The sequence below is a fragment of the Lactuca saligna genome, chromosome 4 (genome assembly GCF_052625555.1).
Source record: "Lactuca saligna cultivar CGN05327 chromosome 4, ASM5262555v1, whole genome shotgun sequence".
Classification (NCBI taxonomy): Eukaryota; Viridiplantae; Streptophyta; class Magnoliopsida; order Asterales; family Asteraceae; genus Lactuca; species Lactuca saligna.
This window is the reverse complement of record NC_136420.1, coordinates 110468161-110494767: the sequence shown is the minus strand read 5'-3', so window position 1 is coordinate 110494767 and position 26607 is coordinate 110468161.

The following is a 26607-nucleotide window of genomic DNA, read 5'->3' as shown; positions in this document are numbered from 1 at the left end:
AGTATGTTAAAGTAGGCAAAATCGTAAATGTCAACCAAAAAATACAATCAAAATAAATTAATTTTCAAAGTTGTTTCTAAGGTTTTATTTGTACAGTACTCATTATGATTTGATGATGATTAAGACATTGATTGAGAGTTGACTTAACTTCTTAAATACGTATAATAATTCTTGTTGTTGTAAATCGCAAACACTAAAATGAAACATCTTTAAAATAAAAAATAAAAATCATTATGGTCATGTACAACTAATGCATGATATTACAAACAAAATAACATGAGTTTCCACGGACGAAACCAAAAAAGATTATGATGTTCCTTACAAATTAATTATAACAAATACAGACGCGCATATATATATATATATATATATATATATATATATATATATATATATATATATATATATATATATATATATATATATATATATATATATATATATATATATATATATATATAGGATGGCAAAAGAAACCGAACCCAATGGTAAAACCGAAACCGACATATTAGGGTTGGGTTTGGGGTCGGGATCGGGTTCGGTATGCTTTTAGAAAATTTTCGCGGGTTTGATTATCGGGATGGTAAACAAAATACTTGTCCCGACTACCTGAAACCAAAATCGAAACCGAAACCCATTACCTGAAACCGTTTATATATATATATATATATATATATATATATATATATATATATATATATATATATATATATATATATATATATATATATATATCCTTGAGTTATCTTCTTTGTTGTAAACGATTTAAAGATAATTTGTTGAGATAGCTTCCTGTCTATTTGTAGTGCTAGTGTTTTGACATTTTTTTTATTCATAGTACTTAGAGTAATAATGATATTATCGTTTATGAATACTAGTGTCTTTATTGTTTTTTTTTTTTTTTTTTTTTTGTCACTAGTAACCACTTATGTATCAGAACAAATATATCTGCTCAGAATGGTTTTGTAAATTATCAAAATTATTTTGGATATGAATTTATGCTTGCATCACTAAGTCTAATGGTTTTGTTTTCTCATTGCATCAAAATTATTCTTAATTTGAGTGTTAAACGGGGATACCTGTTACCCCGTTGAGATACCCGCAGACCCGATAGTGTTTGGTAAATGGGTACCCGTTGGGAATCAGGTCGGTGATAGAATCAATTTTAATATTCGGGGACGGGGGCAGAATTACCAAAACCCATCCCTTAATATATATATATATATATATATATATATATATATATATATATATATATATATATATATATATATATATATATATATATAATCGGGTCGGTGATAGGATCGATTTTCATATTCGGGGACGGGGCGGGATTACCAAAACTCATCCCAAACCCGCCTAGTTATCATCCCTTACATATATATATATATATATATATATATATATATATATATATATATATATATATATATATATAGATATATATATATATATATATATATATATATATATATATATATATGTTCAGGTTCATTTGAGACCATTCTAATTTTGTAAGACCGTGAGACCAAATCTAAAAATAATTTTAAAATGCAAAATAAATGGAAAAATCCAAAAATTCTTTTTTTAAATATTATTTTCGGAACTTCAATTAACAAAAAAAAATCTCATTTTTTTTTAAATACGTGAAATATTCTAATAGAATATTACACTAACATATTCTAAAAAATATTTTTAAAATGCAAAATAAATGGAAAAATCTAAAAATTCTATTTTTAAATATTACTTTCGGAACTTGAATTAGCTAAAAAAAATAAAAAAATAAAAATAAAAATCTCATTTTTTTTAAAGATACGTGAAATATTCTAATAAAATATTACACTGTACATATTCTAAAAAATAATTTTAAAATGCAAAATAAATAGAAAAATCTAAAAATTCTTTTTTTAAATATTGTTTTCGGAACTTGAATTAACTAAAAATAAATAAATAAAATCTCGTGTTTTTTTTAAAATACGTGAAATATTCTAATACAATATCACACTGTACATGTTCTAAAAAATAATTTTAAAATGCAAAATAAATGGAAAAATCTAAAAATTCTTTTTTTCAATATTATTTTCGGAACTTGAATTAATTAAAAAAAATGCATTTCACGGTCTCACAAAATATAGGTGGTCTCAAATGAACCTAACCTTTTATATATATATATATATATATATATATATATATATATATATATATATATATATATATATATATATATATATAACCAAAAAAAATGAGAATTTAAGGATGAGCCCTGAGTCTATCCTAACTCTCATGTAGCTCCGCCGATGTGAGTGCCAATATCATTATTGATGCTAAAAAGCCAATCGAAACTTCAAGCCCCCTAAGGTAACCGGTTCAAATTCTTTTAGGTTTTCTAAATGGTCTTTGCAAGTTATATTTATTTTTGGTGGTCGATTTCATAGTTTGATGTCAAATCAAAACTTCAAGCGCAGTAATGTAATGCTTTTTTTGAGTATGTTATTATAGATTTTGTGTAGAGATTTGTTCGTAGATTAGATATTTGTTCAGTAAAGGCAAGCATGGACGACTTTATTTTGGATGAAAGGTTAGTGATATTTATAGCCATTTGATTGATATGTTGTCAATACATCTGAAGAGAATTTTATTGAAAAGTAAAGTTGCCATCGAGTTTTGTTATATTAATAAGGATAACAAAATGTTTAAATATTCAAAAGCCTTATTAGATGGTCTTCATGTGGTCTTATGCATGGTGTGTTAGAAATTGGGGTATAGTAAAGCTTGAAATTCTGAAAATTGTGTAAAACACTTTTAGATTAAAGCATTTGGGTGGTACTTTCAATATTCTTTAATCGGATAAGACTCAGAGAGACAAGAATTTAGAATGTTTTGATGATAGTTTCGTCTGTACCATAAAAATGAGACCAAAACCGAATTTATGATCTTTGTCTGCAAACTGTCATATGACAGTTTCAAACTGTCATAAACTATAAAAACCGAAATAAAACGGAAGTTTGGATAAGGGTTAAACAATGGTCAATTATCTGAAAATACGATTTTCCGATGCATTTTTTATATATAGCAACATACCCTATATATAAAAAAAATTGCGCTGACCCTAGTCAGGGGCTCTGTCCCTTGGATCCCGCCTGGGGCTGCCGCCCCATAGACCCCGCTCGCAGGGGTGCTGCCCCTGGACCCTCGTTCGTTTAGGGGCTTCGCTCCTAAATGATAGTGTACTTTCAAAACTTGATCAAACTTAAACAAGTGTGTACTCCACACCTTCCTTACTTGTTTAATATTTATCAAGATCACCTTTGGTCAACAAAATAATCCCATTACACTTAAATAATATTGATGATAACAAATCACCAACAAACCTCCCCCATTTAAGTGTAATCTTGATTAACTTAAAATGAAACATAACACCAACAAACTGATGCATAAATGAAATATCGTGACAATTGAATTTCACCTTAGTACATTACACAATCCAAATATTCAAATATCAGAGTGTCACTAAGGATTGAACCCTTTCTATCCATGGTGAATACATGAAGATAATACACACAATAGTTTACATTCTCATGATTTCTAAGTTGACACTATATTTTACTAGCTTGTGTACCATCCTTCAATAAGCATATCGAAGCCAAGTCCTAACTTCTTGAAGCAGCTAAACTTCATGCTTATATAGGTACTCCTTTTATTCTTGCACCTGTAAATGCAATTTTTCAAAAGAACTATTAAGAATATAAATTCAATCTCCTTTACTTGCAGTACTGAACACATACCTTGGGATGATGATAATAATGTGTTCAAATCTTCAAATATCAAGCTTTTCACATTGAATTCAACATTTAATGTCACATTAGATGAGAATTAGGTATCTCAATATAAAAGATTTTAAGTGGACTTTAAACTCATCCCTACAACCGCCTTATGCACAAAATCTCTTGCTAACCCTTTGGTTAGAAGATCGGCTAAATTCAACCCAGCCAGGGGCTCTGCCCCTTGGACCCCGCTCTCAGGGGAGTTGCCCCCGGACCCTCGTTCGTTTAGGGGCTTCGCCCCTAAATGACAGTGTACTTTGAAAACTTGATCAAACTTAAACAAGTGTGTACTCCACAAATTCCTTACTTGTTTAATATTTATCAAGATCACCTTTGGTCAACAAAGTATTCCCATTACATTTAAATAATATTGATGATAACAAATCACCAACATGGTGAAGACAATCGTACAACACATCTTACACATAAAAAGTCAAATGCTATACTACTCTATGGTTGGTTGTAAAATACAACATAGTTAAGGGTAATTCAATTTTCTATTCAACAATGTACATGTAAATGGTATACAAAAAGGGTTCACGACATAGGATTAAATGTATTCTCATGGTGATTATATTTAATAAAAAAAAGTTGTAATTGGTAGTATGGGATAAAAGTCTCGTTGTTCAGTGTGTTTGATCTGTTTGAGTTATAATTTTCTCCATCTTTACCATTTATAAGCCAATCAACATGAAGTTGAGTTCCCATAAAGATTTAGAAAACCAGACTGTGTAATAAGTCTCTTCATAAATCCTGTTGATATTCTTGATAGTAAGGGATTGTTAAGTAATTTGACATCTTTTTAATATTATGTAAATAACGCACTTGCAAATATGGAACCACATGTAAATACAATCATCCTCATGATAAGCGAGGTGTTGGATAAATGGTATTAAGCATGGATAGGCTAGCTATGTGACAAGTAATACTGAATTTCCTTGGCTACGTATTCGATTTTTGCTTTTATTTTCATTTCTTTGAGTGTGTTATACGATAAATCTAAGGAAAAAATTGATTTAGTTAGTTTTAATATACATAAGTAATACTTATTGTCTGTTTTGGGTTGCTTGTTTTCATAATTGATGAACATTCTTAATGTTTCTTAAATATACAGAACAAGTGGGAAATAATGTCAATTTCAAATGTTCATCCTCTGTGGCAAGTATATAATTATTTTTTATTTACTGTCTAAGCCCATGGTAAAGAAATTAGAGATAGATAGTTAAAGACGCCTACTGTACGATTAAATGTCTGAGAGAGATATTATGTCATGAACACAATAATTTCCCCTAAAAGAATAGCATGTTTGTCAATAAAATTTTTAATAGTGCTTTTATTTGTTATTTTGGTCAAATGGTGGCTTCTATAAAGAGAATTCCTTAGTCAAAATTGTAACATTTTGCATTTTATTCAACATTATAACATATTATGCTAGGTATCTTTCTACAGGAAAAAAAAGGTTGGATCAACTTCTTTATGAGAATCTCCACAAAGCAAGCTACCTAAAATCAAAAGTTTTATGGAGATTTTACCAGTTTCTGCTTATTGTGTGACTTTAAAATCATTTAATCTTTACAGGTTCGTAATAGTCTCATTTCAGTGAACTCCAAAAAAAGTCGAGAAAACAAACAATTTAATGGAAAAAATGTTGTTTTCTCATGGTTACCTAACACTTATAATATAATTTGGGTCATTAACTTTAAGATATTGTAGATATCACATTTGCCTGATGGTCTGGAGGTTTCCACAAACGTAGTGCTGAATATCAAGATGTTATTTTAAGACTGATATATGCCCTTAAGAGAGAGGTCTATGCTGTATGAAAATGTAATTTTTAGTTACTTTAAAGAATATTGAAATGTTAAATGAAAAGAGTCGTATTAATAGTTTTGTCATGATGGAAAGGATCTAGTGGGTTACAATGGCTCTACTAATAGGCACAAACCATGTATATATGACCAGTGAAACATTTTTCATGTATGACTGCTACAATATATGTATTTAATAAACTTAGGGCATGTCAACTTGTGGAGTGGCTTAAATGATTCTTTAGAAAGAATGAAATTTGTTGAAGATTCCATGGGTCTAAGTGAGGGTATATTTGTTTGTCACTATTAAATGAAAGAAATAACGACATCCTTCCACTTATTTGTTTATTATAGATTTATACTTCTATATCTTCCTATTATAATTTATTATTATTAAAAAAATCTATGCAATTTTATTACTTTACAGCAATGCCATTTGTTTATCACTTGTCGGTTGTAGTTCAATTACTCCATGATAACCCCACATGTCAATTGTTACCTAAATGTAAATCCAAGAAATGTTTTTTCTTTTTAATTATATCATATAAAGAAGCATGAATAACAAAAAGATGCATGGTTAGCTGCAAAGCAACTGACGGAAGATCCAATTGCAAGGAAGAACCATGACAACATTTCTTGAATTTTTGTATGGTTCCGATGATCTTTGTACAGCGGTTTTTAATAACATTTCTTATCACCATGATTCCTACTTTAAGAGAACGAATGTAGGGAAAGGGTATTATAGAAATTTTAAAGTGTATATCATTAGGTAGCATGACTAGCCATCTAGGTCGATGACACAATATACTTGGCTATTACCAATAATATCAACGTACTTCAAATTCTTTACTCAAAGAGGAATGTACTTTATTTGTAGATAAATTCCTAACATTTCTTAACATTATTGGACTATGAAATCAATCCAATCTTCATTTATTTTTTATTATAAGAATATACTTCTATTATCTTTTTCTTTTTCATGATTTTACATTGAAAATTCATGCATTTAAAGCAAAAATCATTACTTTTTGGTTATTAGTACATTATACTCTAGATCACGGTAAATAAAATACATAAATTATTTTCTGTGGGTCGTGCTTAGCACGGGCCTCAAACTTTTCTAGTATACACACACACACACACACACACACACATATATATATATATATATATATATATATATATATATATATATATATATAACCAAAAAAATGAGAATTTAAGGGTGGGCCCGAGCCTATCCTAACTCTCATGTAGCTCCGCCCATGTGAGTGCCAATATACATTATTTAATTTGTGATAAATGAAATGAATAAAGCGATGATGTACTATGAGACATCTTATGAACTGCAATATTCAGTTTCAAATTAAATATACAAATCCTGAGGTTGAACTATATACTAAAGACTAAAGAGGTATCATAGATAAATAATAATAATAATAATAATAATAATAATAATAATAATAATAATAATTTGATTTAGGACATCTTCAATTGTTAACCTTTATAAACTTTTTTTTATCAAACTTTTCTATCAACTTTTATTTACAAAAATATTTTTCCTAAAAACATTTTACAATGGTTAAAGCTTGTTTGGAAATGAGGTTTTGACAGCTCTTTGGAGCTTGAACTTTTAACTTTAAAAACTTAAAGAAAAAGTTTCATTAGTGATTATACGCGTAAATGTATAAAATTAGGGCGGGGGGGGGGGGGGGGGGGGGGGGGGGGAGAAAAAGATTGGTGTTTTGGTGTAAGAAAACAAGATCCAAAGAAGTTTCAGCCTTTTAGTCATCTTCTCAACCTTTATAAGTAATAAAGTTCCATGTTTTATGAGTTTTTATCTTAGATCTAGAGTGTTGAAGTGTTTTAATGCATTTTGGTCCCATTTAATTAGTTGATATTCCTTGCAGGGAAACTCCAGGTTAGTAAGTTGTTTGAAAGACCTTTCAAGACTTAATGAGGTGAAAATAAAGCATGCATGATCTCTTTTTGATCCATGGAAGAAAGCCCTTAGCCTTTTTGGATTATTTTGGATCTAGGGTTGGTTTTTGGAATGTTAGAGGCTTGCATGTTGATAAAGTTAGGATTTCTATCCATTAACAACCTCCCTAGAAGGTTTGTGGAAAGTTATAGCTTCTGACTTGAAGGATAAAGCATTTAATAGAAGTGGTTTTTCTACATAGGAGACGCGACACGACCAACACTAGTACAAAAACGGGTTTCCGTCATATGACAAATGAGTGAGTGCATGCATACATCCACACATTTGTTTTCACTACATGTGTGAACGAAGTTTGAGTGACATAAAGTACATACGGTCACATTAACGAGTTAGTTGTCGCATTCATTTGAAAAAAGTGGCGAAAAGCATAAAATGATAGACAAAATGGTTTCAAAAGTCATTAAAAAGTGTATTTTGAGTAACGTTAGTCCATCTAATTGTCACATTAATATGATGTTTGTGTAGTTTTATGTATAATTGATGACACAACCATTGGTTTTTTTTTTCCGGATTTCATCACATACAATTAAGCAATAAGTAAGCTAAGGTGTTAAAAAGAGTGGTTATATGTATTAATAATCTTGAGAAAGTGTATTTTGAGTAACGTTAGTTCATCTAATTGTCACATGAATATGATGTTTGTGTAGCCAATTATATATTTGGTGACACAACCACTGGTTTTTTTTTGGGTGACTTCGTCACTTACAAATAAGCAATGATTGACCTCAGATGTTAAAAAAAAGGTGACCAAATGTATTAATAATCTTGAAAAAATGTATTTTGAATGACGTTAGTCCATTCAATTACAATATGAATATGATGTTTGTATAGTCTTTTGTATATTTGGTTATCAAACCATTGGTTTTTTCGTCTCTTTCAATTACACAATGAACGACCTACGATGTTAAAAAGAGTGACAATGTGGGGTGGGGATAATTTTTTCTTCTTTTTTTAGTATTTAATTAAAATAGTATTACAACAATTATAAAAAAAATACAAATAAAAGAAAATAAAACTGTATAATCATCTTTTCAAGTTTTTTTGGACAAAAACCACAGAAATGTTTTGATTTTGGACCTTCCATGCAAATTAAAAACTTTTTGAACGTTATTTAAAGTTTTTTGAATACCACAAGAACCAATGTTTTAGTTTTGTCTATTATAAATCAAATTTTTGGTTGAAAATTTGGCATGTTACAATATCATTTCAATTATTTCTACTCTGATTTATAAATGAAAAAAAAAACTAGATGTAATTTAAATTAATTATTATTATTAACAAATGTTATGGTTAATTAATTTATAAATTTTTAATAACATTAGATATAAACTAGAAACAATTATTATTAGTGTTATTTATTTTTATAATTAGTTTAAATTTTATTTATTAAATATTGTTATCTATTATTATATTTTTTCCCTTTTAGAAAAGCAATTCAAATTATAAATAATATAAAAAAATTCATATAAAAAAATTTCAAAAAATACTTTTTCTAAGAAAAATATATTGTTTCATAATTCAACTTAATTCTGGCCATGCAACATAGTTTGCTTACTAGTAAGTTTTTAACTAAAACAGAAATAGAAAAAATTTGATTTTCAACTTTGGAAATACAAAACTATCGGTTTTCAGTGTCAATTTCTCTTTTTTTGGTTTATTCCTTTCTTTATTTTTTTTGTTTTTATGTTTACTTTCATTCATTTCTTCATCAACAATCATCAATTTCTTAAAACATAATTTAAGAAGAAAACATTACATGCTTATTAATTTAATTTTCAATAGATTCGGAAATATATAATAATTAGTTTATTTTTTGACACGTTTATTCAATAAGACATATATACGCCATATATAGAACGACATAAAACTAGTATAGATTGTTTTTTTTTTCTTTTTCTTTTTTCCTTTTGATTTTTATATATAAAGTTAATTTAATAAAAGATCTTATATATTGTTCTTTTTCCGACTAAAACCATAACTTATTTTTTGCCCGAAGAAAATCTTGTATTTTTTATTTTTTCAATTTGCTCCTTTTAATCATTTTCTCCACAAATATATATATATATATATATATATATATATATATATATATATATATATATATATATATATATATATATATATATATATATATATATGACTTATCAGATGTGAGAGGCAGTTAGAGAAAAAAAAAACTAAAATGTTAGAGGCATTTTAAAAATAAATTAAAGGGCAAATTGTAAAACACATAAAGTTTTCATAAATTAAAGGGCAAATTGTAATACACATTACAAGATGTGGACCTGATCGTGTACAGTACAGTATACTATTGATAAGCAAAGGTTTCGAACTGTGGAGAACGAGTATGAATTGATATTATATTTTTTTTATTATAGGTTCTACTAAATAAACGGACATAATAAAAGGGTTTTTTTATTTTAAAATTTTGATTATAGCTAAATTAACTAGGTAAAGTGAGTGGAAGCGATTCACTTTAGTTACTTTGATTTAAACTTGTTACATTTCAAAATCATACTTATTTACAAAAGTGTAATGGTTATTTATTCGTTATTTACCAATTCCTATTGTAATTATCTATATTGGTCAGATTAACTAATTTTATATAATCATAAAGACAATCAACACATTGATCATGTAATTACTCATCCAAAGAGTTATAATTATATCATGATTATGAAATATTTGATCATGGAATTAAATTCAATAGTCATGAAAATTAATAAATAGTATAAGTTGGTCAAGAAACGCTCTCATATAAATTAGAGTTCGCGTTTTTTGTTTCGTCTTGATTTTCAACCCAAATTTTTCATTTTCATTTTTAAAAATATATCAAAGTATACATATTTTATGCGGAAACATGTTAACAATGCGCATATGTACAATCGAGCATTGACCTTCTCACGAATCAATGAAATTCTTGAAAAACATTTATAAACAACTCGGTAAGCGCTAGACATACTAAGTTCCCCAAAATATCATATACTACAACACATATACATGCATACATATAATGGCTCACGATTTGCCATTAATATGTGTACTTACAACCTACATTCCATTTTGTCAACATGTGTGTATATATGCTATTGTACTTTGGTCGTTCCGTCATCAACCCCTAACTAAATCTACATGGGTCTATAGGCTCCCGTACTTTGTTCATTCTGCCATTAATCCTAACGGAATCTACATAGGTTTATAAGCTCAGGTACATTATTCGTTCCACCATCAACCCAACTAATTCTAATATCAAAACAAGCACACACATAGAGACTACACTTTAGATCCTATAGGCACATTTATACATTCTTCTCTACCAATTTACACTTAATCATATATAGACTATTTTATCAGCTTTACTCTACTAGTTCTCTATCCTAACACACATGAATATATATTGTACTACATAATAGTGAAATAACTCACTCGGACAGTTACTCCAACATTTATATATTACATTACATGGTAGTGAGATAACTCACATGGATAGATACTCCTATGTTTGGCGACTATCTAGGTGATTCTACTACCGATCCAATTGGCGGGTAATGCGTCTAACAAGTATTAACCTATAATACTATTACTTATTAATCTCTACAAAGATCTGGTATTGAAAGCTAGGTCTTTCATTAATTCCAGTGAATACTGAGATTTCTATCAAATAAGGATCAACAAGGCAGGACAATTAGGAGGCAAGATCATCTCCACATATAGCTTTTCTGAAATCCAACAACCAAGCCAACGTGACCATACTATATATCTATCCCATATGTAGATCAATCAGTATTATAACTGGAATTACTAGTAAATCTTATTTATAACAACGACTATGAATATAAATATAATTTACACCAAAAGTGTAGCTTAACTTATAGGGATACTAACAAAAACTGGGAAGATTGCCGGTAGGGCTTCGATACCGAGCACTTCTATTGCCAGGCCCACTGCCTTAGTGCTTCACTAAAGTGGAGTTCCTCAGACTCCTGAAAATACCCAAATGGTCAGACTTGAGAGAAAGAGAGAGAGAGAGCGATATATATATATATATATATATATATATATATATATATATATATATATATATATATATAAAAGAGTTTGGAGTGAGAGTGGGGTGAGAAATGAAAGAGACCAAAGACTTCTATTTATAATAGGGTGCATGTCGTGCAACAAAGATGTGTGTCGTGCATCTTATCGGGGCTGGTGATGTGGCTTTAGTCAGAATGTGACAAGTGGAAAAACCCCGGTGGGCCACGTTAGGCAGTCTTTACGCCCCATGCGCCTTGTCGGCATGCACCTGCACTTGCGGATTTTCAGATTCTTCAAAACATCATATCTTCTTCATACAAGCTCCCTTTTTACGTTCTTTATATCCACATATAGCTATCGATGAGATGTAGAACTTTCATTTAGACTCTATCGGCTAATTCTCACTTTACTTTTAAAGATATATTTTTAACAGGCTTACAAAATTAAATCTCGTATAAAAATCATAACTCTCTCATGCAATATCTATTCTCGATTGTCTTTATCGTTTAGATTGTTTTTACCAACAATCAACCGATCGTAATTTAAGTTTATGTGATGCACAATACTACATTGCAACTTCTAAAAATCATAACTTTCTCTTATGAAGCTAGTTTGGATGTTCTCTATATGTACGCTTTCGGTTTTGTGTTTAATATAAATTTAATAAAGACTATTTATCCTAAATAGCCCTCTATAAAAAGACGTTTATTTACGTAACCGATCGATTATACTATAAGACGAAAATGTGGTGTTACAACTCTCCCACACTTATAAAGATTTTTTCCTCGAAAGCCTACTCCTAGCGTACCTTAAGATAATTAATATACAATCCTACTGGGTTTTCATAAGATCAACATGGGATCTAGATGACGTTGTTGCATCGAATTTATCCCTTCATACCTATTTGGTCGTAGAACTTCATTTTCTACCATAGATGTACTTCTCAACTCCTCACAAAGTCTTCCAAAACGAGGAATTTGTTGGTCTGGACTTCCAAATTTTACACGCTACGTTTGACGATCGCCTTCAGACGTAAGATGTCGATGCCATCGACTGGTTATAAGGTGATTAACAATGGAATTTTATCTATGACATCATAACATAATCCATTTTCAGGAATATGCCTCAAAAAGGCATATGTTATATCGTTAAAAACACACACGAACAAACTGTTTATGTACCTAGTTCAGGTGTTCCAACATCCTGAATTTTAACCAAAACTACTATAGCGGGTTTATTTGCTTGAAAATACTGAAATGAGTACTTTAATATTGGCGACAGACTCATAATAAGGCTTTCTTATCTTTCAACTTACTAGATTATTGTAACACCCGTAGATCGAGGCTAGTCAATTTAGAGACGATAAGCATCAAAATTGGATTTTTTTTATAGAAGATTATTTAGAATGAATAATCTTAACTAAGTTGTTGTATATGTTACAAGGATTCCTTACATATAAAGAACGCTGAAATTCGAGTTATAACGAAGAAGTTATGACTTGTCGAAGTTTCGCGATAGAACCGACACGACGCTGAATGACGTAAAAAGTGAATTTACGTTAGAGCAATATTTAGCCTTAGTGATCTAAACTAAAGTCGTAGAATACGTTATACCGTGAGCGTGCATAAAAAGAACGTCCAACTCTGACTTCGTATGAGGAAGTTATAATTTTTCTAAGTTTCGACTTAGCGGTATGCAACCCGAACACTCGATTTGAGATCGAGCAGTTTTTAGCCGAAACAATCTAAACGAGAATCGAAGATCTCGTTAATAGTAGTGAAACGATAAAAATATAGGTGAAAACGGATGTCGGATGAAGAAGTTATGAATTTATAACGGTGTTTTCCTTTCCCGGCCTACTAAAAATAATATATAAGTAATATATTTATAATATATTAAAAATAAAGTCAAAATTAGCCAACGGAGTCTAAATGAGAGTTGTAGATCATAATCTCACCTACGCGTCGATATAAAGAACTTCGAAAACGGAGTTCGTATGCGGAAGTTATGAATTTCGGAAGTTCGGGGCGCGAAACCCCAAAACTGTCAGATACCACGACGTAGCAAGCAGTGCCACGACGTGGGAAGTCTTCTGACACCTCCTGGAGTCCCCCAGATGCAACTTACGATGACGCATGCAGTGACAACCAAGCCCACGACGTGGAAAAAGGTGCCACGACGTGGCAAGGGGAAATTTTTCCCTATAAATAGATTTGAAGGGCCAGCCGATTATGGTTGCTCCATCCCTTCTCTCCCACTCATGATACACCCTCTAAGCCCTATTTTAACCCCCTAAAGCCCTGATAACATCCCGAGACCCGAAGCGAGTCCCGAAGCCCGAAGATCCCGAGAAGAAAAGAGTTTCCGAGCCGAAGCTCTGTCCGCAAGAAACCCGGTGTGTGAAGATATCCCAGTTTCACCGAAGAGTTCTACTTGAAGAGCCGTAGTGCTGTCCGAGCATTGTCTAATCAAGTGAGTGTGTGGTTACTTTCTTCTAACACATAAATATAAAGTATTAGCTATGAAATATGTGCTATGTGTTATATATATTATTTGTCTATTTGAGATGGGCTTTGATTTGATGTTTTTATACGGGTGTTAAATGATTTAAACTGTATATGTATTTTATATCTACAAATGTATCAGGTAGAACATGGGTAGATGAAATAGCGGCAACTATGAGACGTAGTGTCTATTAAGTAAAGCCTTGGTGATGATGCGACTTCGTGCCTATTGAGTAAGCTTTGGTGACGATGCGACTTCGTGCCTATTTGATAAACCTTGGTGACGATGTGACTTCGTGCCTATTGAGTAAACCCTGGCGACTATGTGACTTAGTGCCTATTGATAAACCTTGGTGACGATGTGACTTCGTGCCTATTATATAAACCTTGGTGACTATGGATTTAGCGCCTAATAACTATGGATTTAGTATCTGATAGATAAGCTTTAGTAACAACGGACTTCGTGCCAATTCCTTAGGTAAATACTTAGGATTGAATGAATGAAGGATAGTGGATTCTTAAGGTAAACCCTTGAGAAAATAAAGTAGATATGGGGATGGATATTTGGGTTGATTGTTTGATAATTGAATATAATAAATGTATTATTGTGGGTTGAAAACCCTATATGCTCACCAGACTCCCAAGCCTGACCCACTCAGTTTTCTTTGCATTACAGGTAATGGCACAAGGGTATAAGTTGGTGGACTTGATGAGAGATTTTGGATTATAGATCAGTAGTTATAAATAATATTTTATATTGTTTATGCTTTTGGTCTGTATCGGAACATGACATCCCAAGGTTTTATTATTTAATGAAAATACATTCTCTTTGAGAAACGTTTTGATAAATTTTATCATATTTTGTTTTGGGAACAAATTCCGCAACTCTTTTAATCAAAGGATTACTATGATTTTATAAAACAAAGCATAAACAAATCAGTTTTTTCTGGCTGTGAAATTAGGGATGTCACAATTATAAAGAACACTAGGTCGCCTAATAGTCCTCTCGCAAGGATCTAACTACATTACCCATATTGAGGTATAACTATTGTCCGAGTAATTGGTTCACAGTACATGGTGACACTTATCCAACTATTGGGATTTCAATTCTGTAACGACCCAAAAATCAGGGGTAAAATTTTCATTTTTAATATAACCCAAACATAGATACCATTCATTCCAAACATTCCAAAACATTGTTAATTAAAAAATTTATCATAGTTCTTCCCAAAATCATTCGTTATGGAAAACATAGGTGTGTGCACTGCGATCAAGCTGAGCCCTTCCTTTCCAAAACCATGATACTTGAAACCATAAACAAAACTGTAAGCATAAAGCTTAGTGAGTTCCCCAGAGCATACCCCACACAATCCATATAACCACATAATCCATATCAGCTATAACATCTACATAAACCATAATAATCGCATAATTATACATATACACATATAAAGATGCCATGGAAACCCTCCAAGGTCTTATTCACATACTCACGTAAATCATTTCAACTACACCAGCCATGCATACAAACATATAGGGAAGCCATGGAAACCCACCAAGGTCTTACACCAGGTTCCCTGGAAACCCTCCAAGGTCTTAACCCACTGCCATGGGAACCCCCACATGGTCTTCACTAACTATCAATCAAACCATAAATAAAAACAGATAAGCTAAATACGCAAACACATAAGGATGCCCTGGAAACCGTCCAGGGTCTTACATCGGGTGCCATGGGAACCCCCACATGGTCTTATCTAAGTATGTTGTCACACCCCCAAACCAGAATGGCGCAATCGTTCGAGGGCGGATGACTTCATGTAGTATCGAAACAGTTGAATACATAGTAAAGAAAGTAACACAACCATCATATATATAATTTGAAAGTTCACATTGTAGAATAGTACTTGTTTCAAAAGAAATTACAATATGATGTCAAAATGAAATTAAACTAACGCCGCAGTGTCCCTTCTTCAAAAGCTGTAGTTTTACCTGTATTAGTGAATCCCTGAGAAATACAAGTGGTTTTGAAAGAGTAGGTCAGCATTTAAGCTAGTGAGTTCATAAGTATTTAGTGACAATGTTTGTATGAAATAGAATGAAAATGGTTTGTACATGTTTAAATGTTCCTAGAAAATCCCATATTTTCTACTATAGTAGATGGTAGTTTAATTATTCCAAAACTGAAATGCAATAGTGCTTTTCATACCTAAAATAATAGGTTTATGTATAAATAGTTAAGGCATTTGAAAAACCCCCGTAAATCAATGTGTTTTTAATACCCCATGTCAGTCTTATAACCATACTATTTGACCAGGATGCCTATAACAACGTTCTTTAGGCGTTGGAAAGTTATGACTTTTGTCACCCTAGGCCTGCCAGCCTAACTATAGCTAACAACTTAGGTGTGGGATTGTCAATCCCGTATAGATCTATACACAAGTATCACGCTCCCCCTACAATGGATTATGGTATATAATACAGGACATAAAATGCATACTCGAAAGTACGTGAAATGTCTCATAAAACTTAGTATAAAACAGATTTACGTATGAAAATGTCCATTTGTTCTTGTATATGAAAATATCTCTTGGATATAGTGTTTCTAGTATGTAATTGTTCTTGATTTTCTCGTAAACTATACCTATTATAGTTTTTCAAAGTGTGTATTTCGTTCATATAGTAAACCCTAGTGTAATGCTCACTTGTTATGTAAAGTATAACATTTAAAGTGACATAAATGATCACATATACTTAAAGTATAAATAAAGTGTTTGATTCGTATATATATATATATATATATATATATATATATATATATATATATATATATATATATATATATATATATATATAAACATGCTTTATTTCCAAAAGACAAGATGTTATCGAGAATATATATTGCATACGAAAGTTCCCATGTAGTAGTTATGAATCACATATGATTTACTTGATAAAAAGAGTATATAGTGAAACTTTTATATTACACACGATAATAACCGTGTGTTTACTTGTATTCCCTCCCCTTAAACGTGTATAAAAAGCATTGATAAAACATTTGAAAGTGTAGTTTATAGGGGTATGAACTCACTTGATTGATGAGAGAAAGCAAGATGATAATCGAGCAGAACTTCGACTTGGAAGAGTTGATTTTCTCGGGAATCTCGGGAGTGTAGAACCTTCCTTCGGAACTTGAGTGTGAAAACCGGGGCTTCGGGAGGGCTTCGGGAGCTTAACCGTAGAGTTTCAGCACGAGAGATGGAAGAATGGAGCACCTAACCCCGGCACCCCAAGAGTTCTATTTATAGGGGCAGATTTTTGAGTGCCACATCCTGGAAAAGGATGGCCACATCGTTGGGATAAATCTTATCCTCTTCCACTTGACAAGACGCCATCAGTCACGTTGCTACATCGTGGCCAACTGTGCCACGTCGTGGCAAGCCTGATAGCTTTGGGTTTCGGGTCTCAAACTTGTAAAATCTGTAACTTTCTCGTACAAGCTCTGTCATCGATGTTCTTTATATGCACACGTAGCTGAGAATATACTCTACAACTCTCGTTTAGACTTTGTCGGCTAATTTTCATTTTATTTTTAATTATTTATTTTTAACAGGCCGAACCTGGAAACGTCCGTTTAAATTCCATAACTCCTTCATCCGATGACCATATTCGTTAGACTTTTTACCGTTCTGCTACTTTGGTTGAGACCTTCGATTCTTATTTAGGTTGTTTCGGTCAAAAGTCTCTCGATCTCTATTTCAAGTTTTTTTAGTTGTCTACTGCTATATCCGGATCTTGGAAAAATCATAACTTCCTCATACGAAGTCAGATTTGGACGTTCTTTTTATGTACCCTCATGGTTTAATGATATCTACAACTTTCATTTAGATACTTAAAGCTAAAAACTATTGTATTGAAACTTCACGTTTTTCGTTAATCGGTGTTGCCGGTTTTATCGGAAATCTTAGAATGGTCATAACTTCTGCGTTATAACTCGGATTTTAGTGTTCTTAGTATTTCTATAAACCTTGACACAATATCTAGCATAGTAGGTAACCCACTAGAGACTTTTGTACATTTTAATTTCGAAGTTAATTTCATTAATTCAAAAGTAGTTACAATACTTGACTTTTTAGGTAATTACATAGATTCAAAAAATCGAGTTGTCACAGATGCCATGGAAATCCTCCAAGGTCTTACACTCTAGTGCCTCGGAAACCACCCGAATTCTTTACCAAGGATGTTGTTGAAACCCTCCAAGGTGTTACACCTAAGTGCCCCGGGAACCCCACAAGGTCTTCCATGCAAGTATCACAAAGACAACTAGCATATCACGTACCACATAATCAGTTAGCATACTACATAGCACACAACCAACTAGCATATCACGTAATACATAATGGGCCAGCCTTGGTGCCTTTGACCCATTGGTATGGTGAAGAGACTCACTTGGCAGTGCTGAAGTCCTGCAGATGAACTCTAGTTGCTGGATGACAGGTTCCCGAACTGTCAATATCAAAACATCACCCGATTAATAATTGGGTCCCAACACAAAACCATAAGTTCTTGGAGTAGCAGGCTACATTACCCCCATCTTGGCTTGATTCAAGCCCAAGGCCCAAAAGTGAAACTAGTTATCAAAGCCCAACATATGGCCCAATTTTCTAAATTAGGCCCAAACCTTTACATGATCTTATTCTATGGCCCAACCATTTAGTCCAGTCCAAACAATTGGCATTATGATGGCCCAATGACTAATAATCCTCAAGGCCCAATCATGGCCCACTTGCGGCCTAATTTTCCAAATTGGGCCCTAGCCTCTCTAATGGGTATTATCCTGAAGCCTAATAATTTCCCTTAGTCCATAAATATGTTCCCAATTGGCCCACAAAGGCCCACAACAACTTAGTCCAATAAGTGGCCCAATAAGCTTCCAAACCCAATTAGGGGTTTTCACATAAAATGACGATTAGGGTTAAGTGTTCCTACTTAACCCATTATGGACTTAATCCATTAATGACTTAATCCATTAATGACTTAATTCATTAATTCCAAACTTACAATGAAATAAGGCTTGAGTCATCACTTCAATCCAATGGTCCAAAACGCGGGTCCCGATAAGTCCAAACTAATAATCCCAAAATTAGGGTTGTTCAAACCCTAATTAGGGTTTCCAACCCAATCATAGCCCAATAGGCTAATAGCTAGGTCATTTGATCAATTAGGGTTCATTAAGCCCATTAGGGTTTCATTAGGCCCATTAGTCACATGTTTGGGCTTTTAGGTCAATTAGGGCTTCATTGGGTCCTTTAAGGTTTTAGTCCCTTTATCCAAACATCCCAATGACTCAAACACAACAAGCACACCGCCACTCAACACGGCGGATAGGGCAGCAAGAGGCGGCAGCCACCACCTCACGATGGTGGTTAGGGTTTCTCTTCATTATTCCAATTCCTAATTACATTTTACAATGAAATAACCATAAATAAACTCACACACTCAAAATAATCACACATACACACAACCACCCTTGTAGTGGTCCGCGGTAGCACCTGGTGGCGGTGGCCTTTTCTCAATTTTCCGACCAGGCATATCACACACAACACACACTTAATAGAAATACACTACATTTCTCGAGAAACGGACCCAAATCTCCCACTTGAGGTGGGCGGTGAAGACAGTGGTGCATTAGCCGGCAACATCGACGCTTGGATTGGCGTCAGTTGCGGTAGGAGCGATGGAAGGTCGTGGATGACGAAGGGATTGAAGAGGAAGTGAATGGTGGCAATGGAAACCGCAACACTAGTAGCAACCACAACTTCTGTGGTGGTGTTGATAACGACAGCCACCATGGCTGGCCGCCATGGTGGTTCTTCACAACTCCTACTCGACAGATCTATCCCCCATCTCACGAGCCACGAACGATGTTGTCATTCATCGGTGATATCATAGAATGCAACCCGCACAGCAAACTCAAGACGCTAGGAGGCGGCTCGCGTCTTCAGCGGCAACAGAACGATGCTGGTGGTGGTGGCAAAAGGGTGGCAGCGGTGCTGGAAGTGGAAGGGAAGGTGGTGGTTATGCTCTTGTGTTAGGATTACGGTTATGTAAGGCATTTATACCCGGCTCCTCAAACTCTATTCCATGTTGACACTATTGGACCCTCATTTCCAGATTCATTTTCAAAAATATTCCTTATTTTACCATTCCAACCCCATCTTCTGAAATCCCTTACAAATTAAGTCCCATATTTTACTAAGTAACCCCTCCCTCTACAATTATTGTCAAATGAGGTTAATAATTTACTCTTTAGCCCCGGCTTTCATAAATCCTTTCATATTAAGTCCTAATAATACCAAACACCCCCCCCCCCCCCCGACTTATAAAATCCTTTGCGAAACAAGTCCTGAAATTACACTTTAACCCTCGAATAATCCAATTTATAACATTCAGCTCCCCAAAACCAACAATCCACTAAATAATATGGATTTAGTGCGACTATTCATTCATCAATTTTTATCTATTTATTTATTAAATAAATAGAATCTTAAAAATTCCAAAGCACTCTTGTCTTCATCCCCCCTCCCCGATGAGGTTTGAAGACTCACAGTCAACCTTGCAGTGGTCTTAAAGACTCACAACCATTATCTGAATATCCTAAAGGAGCCTAGTCATTTTCCATCCTTGATATCTACTTATTAAACTGATCTTTACTTTTTAACTTTTGAGAGTATAATCGATATAAAGGTCCATAATCTATATTGTACGGGTGCTAAAGTCTAACCGATGTCTTACGCCATCCTATAAATGCTAAAACTTGATCATAGTTTTATATTTGGTCTAATTCTTATCGACTAAAGGAATAACATAATTAAACATATAGTCTAATCTGAGACCTAATATAACACTGAAGTATTACTAATCGTACTTATGAAAACACTCTATCCCTTGACATTTATCCCACTGAAGTATTACCACATGCTTAATGGGTTGCTAATCGTACTTATGAAAACACTCTATCCGTTGACATTTATCCCACTGCTAAAATCATTTGGCATGGATTAACTAAATTCTTACACTGGTTGAAATCAAATCTCTAAGTCGAGTGTATCCCTTGAGAACTTGATGCTCTCTATCGCAAACTATACCACCCATTTATTCCTAGATCCTTTGTTGCGAGGATAAATTCCTTATTTATGAAGGTACGAACCTAGATGGTTCTCTTGGTTATCTGAGCCGTATTTGGGAATTTGTCCAATTCTTAAATCCTATCAGTCATTTGGGGAGGAAAGACCAACATTTCCTTGAGAAGCAAGAAATTCATAGCCTATGGGTAATCTAATATAAAACTTCTTTCTTATGTTACCCGCTCAACAAAATCAAAACTAACAACCTCCGCCTACTTGTGTTTCTAATCCCATAGACCTTATCTTTGAAATCAAAAGTTGAACTACCCTTCGCACAATTTTCTTAAGGGTTGTTTCTCCCCTACTTGGGTTTGACGCATCATTTATCGTTGGTCGTAACATAGCCAAAGTCTAAGCTAAACTTGCCTATATCGTTTATAACTCCTATTGACTTTGAAGAAACTCTTGGTTGTCATATTCAATGAACTTCAATATTCTCTTCAAAGTACTACTTCTTGTATCTAACGCGATGATCTCCTTTCACAGCCCAAACAAAACAGGATAAGGTCGTGATAAGCACAATGTTGTCTAGAAATGTCCTAACACACACACATGCCTAAATGGTATAAATGGTTGTAACTACTAGAAACAAAGACGGTTGTTGGGTATACTCCAGCCATCTCTTTTCTCTGGGATAATCACCTTGTCTCATTATAATTTTCATTATTGTAATGATCCTCCTAACACTTCTAAAGTACTAGGGTGCAAGCGCAGAGAAGATACTCGTATGTGTCATGTGCCTTTCTATACTAACTACAACGATAATGGTTTTCCTAGTCTTCTAAGCGAGAATTAATAGGTTTGAACCTATTCTATACATGTTTGTTCATCCTCCGAAGAGCCTTTAGTCTCAATTCTTGAGTCATACACGCTCCTTCCAATGGAAACACACGTTCCTTTCTCATTTATCCTATGATGTGGTTTCTATCACAGCTACAGTATCAGGCTGAACGGTCATATCTTAACGACCTTCTGTTGCATGACATAAAATATTTATAATGAACTAATTTCTTGTCCCTACTATTCAAACCCTTAACATGGAATGCACCTTCCTTCATTCTCTAATGTGGTACAACCATATCAAAGCAGGTAACAACTCTAGCTGCTAGTTTCTTCGCCTTAACAAAGGCTTGTAATTCTTCTGACGATTACCTTGATTGTCTCCTTTTTAAATGACTAGATTCGGTAATATGTCATACATGGTTCTCGAAACCAACTCTCTTATGCAAAACTACTTTATTCGACCTCGATCCTTTATGGCCACTTAGGCCCGAACTTAGAGTCACACTATACCATAGGTGATGACAGAAATAATTCAAAATGAATTTATAGTGTTAGCCACACTATATACCTAAATCTTAGTATCTTAGCAACTTTGTGATTCTTCTTGATACAAGTGTGAGTCATGTGCTACGGGTAGTATAGGCCTCTACTACCTTTCACTCCTACTCATACTTGTTCCAAAAATTATCTCGTAGTTTCCAAGTCACTTCCAATACTACACACGATGAATACAAAACATATATGTGTATGTGTCCCATGAGCACATACAACAGATTTTTTAGACTCCACTAGGATTTTTCATCTTTATTGATGCCCTACCTTACGAATATATGCCCTTTCAAACATATATTAAACTTTTTAGACTCTCCTTCTAATATTCCTTTTTACTTCACCCTACTATTAGCTAAGGAAGAACTTATAACAATATTATTTATCGGACGAATACAATTGTATGTTGCTAAAATTAAACAGTATGTCGACTGAAAGATCCGACAATATAGTGGTTACACTCAGACAATATATGCGCAATAACGCCAAATCAAGCAATATAAAACTATCTAATTTTAGGAGCATGCAACCTAACATATTTGTCAAATAACTAATCCATATTAATATAGGTTCAAAGCAACAATAAACAAGCAAATTCCTAGGCTATAAAGCATCTTAAGTACCAGGCAGTTCTATTTGGCAATTCCTGGAAATATCTCTAGCCTACTTACTAACACGCATTTTTAACATTTTATATATTGCCAATCAAACAATATGGATATTTTGGAAATCACTTTCCTTCATGAGCGTTGGCTGACAGTACGCATCGCATTCTTTTCTTTTTTGTATAATTCTCTCTTTTTTATGAAAAAGATTTATTCATTACTCAGATCCTTAGTTTGTGTCTAGAAATACACATGTGCACATCCATTACACTTAAACCAGGTCTCTGACACCAACTTGTTACGTCCCAATTTTCAACCCAAAATTTTCATTTTATTTATTCAAAATATATCAGAGTATACATGTTTTATGCGGAAACATGTTCACACTGCACGTATGTACATTCAATCCTTGTCCTTCTCATGAATCGATGAAGTTCGTGAAAAACATTTTTAAAAAAACTGGTTAAGCACTAGGCTTAATGAGTTCCCCAAAATACCATATACCACAATACATATACATAAATACATATAATGTCTAACGATCTGCCAATAAAACGTATACTTAGGCCTACATGCCATTTTGTCAACATGCAGGTCTATAGGCTCTTGTACTTTGGTCATATAGCCATCAACCCCTAACAAAATCTATACACATCTATAGGCTCCCATACTTTGTTCGTTATGCCATCAACCTTAACCAAATCTACGTGGCTATATAGGCTCATGTACGTGACCATTCTACACACCTCTCTTGTAAGTAGATCAATTAGTATTATAACTGGAATTACTAATAAATCTTCTTTACAACAGCTATGAATATAAATATAAGTTACACTAAAAGCGTAGATTAACTTACATGGATCCTAGCAAAAACTGGGAAGATCATAAGTAGGGATTCGATATGAGCACTTTTATTTGCCCGGCCCACTGCCTTAGAGGTTCATTAAAGTGGAGTTCCCTTGAATCATGAAAATACCCCAAGGATCGGGCGAGAGAGAGAGAGAGAGAGAGAGAGAGAGAGAGAGAGAGAAGAGAGACTATGAAGTGAGGGTGGGGTGAGAAATGAAAGTGTAACGACCCCAAAAATCAAGGGTAAAATTTTCATTTTTAATATAGCTAAAACATTGATACCATTTATTTCAAATATTTCAAGTCATCATTAAGTCAAACATTTATCAGACTTTATCCCAAAATCATTCATTGTGGAAATCATAGGTGTGTACACTGCAATCAATCTGAGCCCTTCTTTTCCAAATCGATGATACCTAAAACCAAAAATTGTAAACCGTAAGCACAAAGCTTAGTGATTTCCCCGGAGTATACCCCACATAGTCCACATAACTACATAATCCATATTAGCTATAAAAGCTACATAAACCACAACAATCACATAAGCCATGCATATGAACATATAAGGATGTCGTGGACTCCCCCCAGAGTCTTATACCTTCATGCCATGGGCTCCCCCATGGTCTTTTCCTAGGAATGTCATGGGCTCCCCCACATGGCCTTATATCCACTACCACGGGCTCCCCTCGGGGTCTTCCATGCAAGTATCACACAGACAACTAGCATATCACACATCACATAAAGAACTAGTATAACACATACCGCATAAACAACTAGTATACAACATATGACATAAACAATGCATATAAACATATAAGGATGTTGTGGGCTCCCCCAGAGTCTTATACCATCATATCATGGGCTCCCCCACATGGTCTATACCTAGGAATGTCATGGGCTCCCCCACATGATCTTATATCTAACTGTTACGGGCTCCCTCAGGGTCTTCCATGTAATAACATACATAATCATCTAACATATCATATATCATAGAAGTATCTATCATACTATATAACACATACATAAACATATAAGAGTAAAAGTTACTTGTACCAAACATCCAAGATACATCTTGCAAAGATGAGAATGGAGAAAATCCTAGCAAAAATATGTTTCTAGGAAGTTCCCATCATGCTCCCTAAAAGCCTTCTTGTCGTCGGTCATCCAAAAAGTAGGAATAAAACCCAAATAAAAAATACAAAACATTAAATGACCTTAACGCCTCAAGTGAAATGTATGGTTGCACAATCTATTGTTCTTACTTCCATGTGGTCGCAAAAAACTTAAAAATGGTTAATACTTATGCAAAATTGATATTTTCATAGTTTGTGGGTTGCATATAATTTGTTCGTGGGTTTTTATGGTTGCACATTATGAAATTGACACCAAAAATCCGCCCGCAAAAACATAACTATCACAAAACTAGGCCAAAATAAAATCTTTCGGTGTAAATATGTTTGATCCCATGTATTTCTTTAGCCTTCATTCATTTAATAGTTCATATTGATCCACTATTACATTATCATTATTTCAAGATTATCTTTTATCATTCTCGCTTTCTTTTGTTTCCTAAAACCCTACAATGAAGCACACAATCTACAAAAGTTCCCCAATAATCATAACATAAATAGAAAATAAATTGTGTATGATAATTTAAACAAAACAAATAAATTATGCTAAAATAACTATAAAAAGAAGTAATTAAAATTCACTTATCAATGATTTTTTGTGCATTTTCATTTATTCCATAACAAGTGGTACATCGATTGGCAAGAGGTATGGGTGCTCTTCTGATTCTTGGCAAGTGCTCTTCTGATTCTTGGCAAGTGATATCTTATTCTTTACTATACCTATTTCTCATCTCATCCAATGGTGGTTATTATTCATCTAGAATTGGAAATCACCACCAAGATTACCATATTCACCACCATTGTAAACTTCCATATGCCTCATTAGAAACAACCCACAATCATATTTCTTTTACAATAGCAGCTATTGAAATTTCTTCCTTTTTTCTCTCATTATAGTAGCAATTAAATGTGATATTCATGATATAAAAGTATAATCACTTTCCAAAAACAAGATTAAAATGATACATAATATATATATATATATATATATATATATATATATATATATATATATATATATATATATATATATATATATATATACACATGATCCATACTTGTTGCAAATAAAACTTAGTTAAGCAAGAAATGATCTATATCTATATTTTAATCTTCCGATTCTTCCAAGTTTGTGCCACAATACCATTTATCCAAATAAGAATTGTATCTAAACTAAAAGAAAAGGTTCAATTTAAATGTATCTAGCACTCAGTAAATTCAAAATCATGTATTTTTATCATAACCAAAATTTATGATACTAACTCTATTTGACATGTTAAATGTGAAAGTCCTTTTATTTAATAAGTTAATTTCAATAAAAACCATGAACTATTTGT